Raw genomic sequence first — 3,666 nt, forward strand, 5'->3', positions numbered from 1 at the left:
GGCTTCCTCCAGTCCTCATCAAACTTATCCCCACTAGAGTAGCACACTTGAGCTGTTCTGTTCCCATACTCATCTACATTGTAGTCCTTGGTCAAGTGTGGACCACTGCATCTCTCGCAACCCACTCTTATGGCATGTATCGACTGGTCCATCTGTGTTATCCTGCGGTCCATATTATTCAGCATGGCCATGACCGCTGCTATTTCTTCATTTTGGGCCCCTCCTCCGCCTTTGATTCCTTCCTGCCTCGGGTTGTGGTATTCGCGAGAATGCTTCGCGAATTCTTCAATTAGCTCCTTGACCTCCCTTGGATTTTTCTTTGTCAAAGGTCCTTGAGAATCAAGGAGTTGTCTTGTCATCACGTTGACCCCATCATAAAAGATTGACATCTCTTGCTGCACATTTAGGTCATGCTGAGGGCAATTTCTGAGCAAGCCCTTGTACCGCTCCCATACTTCGTATAGTGACTCCCCCATCTATTGCTTAAAGTTGGCTATTGCCTTCTTGAATTTGGCTATCTTGGATGGCAGGCAAAACTGGTCCAGGAATTGTTCACGCATTTGAGCTCAAGTGGTGATTGTACCCGATGGGGTCCTTAGCAGCTCCTTTGAAAGTGATAGGAAGCATCCTAAGCAAGACTGTGTTTCTATTGACATTTGGGACATTGAAGTAGTCCGCAATGTCGTTGACTTCATCTAGATGCTTAAAAACATCCTCATGATCTTTCCCGAAAAATGGGATGTCCTTCAGTGCAGTCAATATGTGTCCCTTCAGCTCGAATGTGGTAGTGGCAGGTATTGCGGGTTGGGGGATCCGCTTCTTGTAAGCTCCCATGGACATTTCTTCAATTGCTGCCATCTCGTTCCTTAGCTCGTTCTCGGGTTCGCTCGTGTGTTCTTCAAATTCTGGCTCGGTATCGCTTTCGGACTCAGTTTGGACGGGTGTTTGATCCAAGTGCTCAATATTGCTCTTGTGCCTCGCGGATGAACTTGACTCTCCTGTCTTCTTTCCCGACTTCCTTGAAAAATCTGACTTCAATTCTTGTAAGGGCGTCTTTTTCTTGTGAAGTGCAGACTCGGGATCTTCAAGTGGTGGCACCAAGTGTGTGTTTGAGCTTCTAGTCATGAACTCCTGCAACTTGCTAAACTAAAAACGTAAAACTGGACTAAAATAAGAAAAACTAAAAACTGAAATCTCAGCTTTCACGTCGTGAGTTTATTAAAACTCACGTCGTGAACTCTGTGACAGAAACAGAAATAATAAACTAGGCTAAGCTAACAAAAATAAATAACCAATTAACCTTTTTGCAGCTTTTATTCCACAAAAAGGGGTTGATTAACCTAATGCAACTAAATAACTAATAATCTAAGCCGTTCCCCGGCAACGGCGCCAAAAACTTGATGTGCACAAAAGTACTCACTAATTTTAATATTTATAACCTAACAAACTTAACTAACTATGCACTTATAGGCAGTGTACCTAGTCAGATTACAGTATAGCTTGGGTAAGTTGGGTGTCGATCACAGGGAACAGTGTTACTAATTAATTTACTTACTATTAAATTAAATTAATTATTAACAAGTTTAAAAGGGATTTTATCTGGTTTTACAAGATCAGATGAACTTAAATCAAATTCAATAAATAAGAACACATTCTTGTTTAATTTGAATCCACTTCTCCCTTATGGCTAGCTAATGATTACGGATTATTAAGTTGGTTTTTAGTTGTATTAGTAATTTAGTTCTAATTTTACCAATAATTAACTAATTCATGTCAAACCATGTATGTTCACACATAATTAAACACATAACTAATTATGAATGTAAATATGCTATGTAAGATTTGTAATATAAACGCAATTATAGTCACAATACACACTCTCTAACACAACTAAGCTCTATTTATTCTAATTACTAACTAAGATTGGTCAATCCTAGCTCTAACAATTCAATGTTCACTAAATCATTAGGTAAACAAGTTCATGCAGTTTAATGGTCACTAAGCTACACAGAACATGCAATCATGCAATTAGAGAAACAAACAATAGCATGCTAGGTTATACAAATCAAACACAAGCAATTTTTACCAACTAAAATTAATCCATAAACATTAAACTATTCATAAGTTTAAAGCTTCATCTAGCTAAACAAGAGTAGCTAGATGCAGCTGCTCATCATAGCAACTAAACTAACACAGCTAAAAATAATGAAAGACATGTTCTTATTTAACTAAAATATAAACCTCTATTCTTTTTGGTGTTGAAAACCTTCTTCCAGAACCTTTCTTTCGCTCCAAATCATCTTCTGGAACTCCTTCCTTCTGCCAAAAGCTCCTTCTATTCGTAATGGTCAAGGATTTATATAGTTGCTGATATCCATAAATTCACGTCGTGAATAGTAAGAAATTCACGTCGTGAGTTGTAGATAACCACGCCCGTCAAGGATTCCTTCACCCACGTACATATCTTCTAGAACCAACGATTCACGTCGTGAATAATCTTTTTCCAGAATTTCTTCACTTTTACTCATTTAATTCCCAAAGTTTCTTTCTTTAACGCATTCAGTCCCTTTTCTTCAAAATGTCTTCTTTTTTGCTGTAAATAACATTTAAGCTCATAAGTACCATTATTCTAAACAAATTACCAACTTTTTAATAAAAATGTACTTAAATATTGCCTAAAAATAGGTATAAATATGGCAATATCAAGTTGTGTTGTTTTTGTGAGCAAAGGAAAATTCGATATGCTTTTTGGCATTTTTGACATTTTTTTGGTTAACAATATATGAATAATCTAGAAATGTTTTATGTTTCTTAACATTTTTTTATAGTTTTTAAATGAAAATTTGTTGATTATTTATGATTTTTGTGTTTAAAATTGCATCTGGGTTGTTCTTATGTGTTTCAAAATGAAAGTAGGATGTCATTTTGGATTAAAAACTATAAGTACGTGACAATAATGGGTCAAAACTGAAAATACGTGTCAAAACTGAAATTAGGTTGCCATTGTGGGTGAAAAATGAAAATATGATGCTATTGTGGGTGAAAAACGAGAATATGATGTTATTGTGGGTTAAAAACGAAATTATGATAGTATTGTGGGTTAAAAATGAAATTATGATGCTATTGTAGGTAAAAAACGAAAATATGATACTATTATGGGTTAAAAACGAAAATATGATACTGTTGTGGGTTAAAAACGAAAATATGATGCTATTGTGGGTTAAAAACAAAATTATGATGCTATTGTGGGTGAAAAACAAAATTATTATGCTATTGTGGGTGAAAATGAAAATATGATGCTAGCATGGGTTAAAAACGAAAATATGATATTATTATGGGTTAAAAACGAAAGTATTTATAAGTACATTGCTATTTCAAATAAATAAGAAAATTGGGTTGCAATTTCAGCTCAATCCAACAAAAACAATACTTTTCTATACAATTTTTGTCAACATATACAATCCGTCAAAAAAGCTTTACAAATTATGTCCTAACTAATACATGATTACATCATCTAATACAATCTTCAGCTGTGTCTCCGTGCAACCCAAGATCTTTGCAATGGTAATAACCTGCACATGAGAATAACTTTGCATTTATAATTTGTCAAACAGAAATGGAATATATATTTTTTTGTCAAATAGATACATTTTTTGTCCCCTTGAC

General features: G+C 35.1%; 1 non-coding gene across 1 annotated transcript; it reads left to right on the forward strand.

Annotated features, from left to right (window-relative positions):
• Positions 1-405: 405 nt before the first annotated feature.
• On the forward strand, positions 406-512 carry LOC145077458 (small nucleolar RNA R71). The gene has a single exon (XR_013693202.1). It is a non-coding gene; the product is annotated as a small nucleolar RNA R71 (small nucleolar RNA).
• The last annotated feature ends 3,154 nt before the right edge of the window (positions 513-3,666 follow it).

Source organism: Lactuca serriola, chromosome 9 (genome assembly GCF_051521515.1).
Source record: "Lactuca serriola cultivar US96UC23 chromosome 9, Lser_US96UC23_V15, whole genome shotgun sequence".
Classification (NCBI taxonomy): domain Eukaryota; kingdom Viridiplantae; phylum Streptophyta; class Magnoliopsida; order Asterales; family Asteraceae; genus Lactuca; species Lactuca serriola.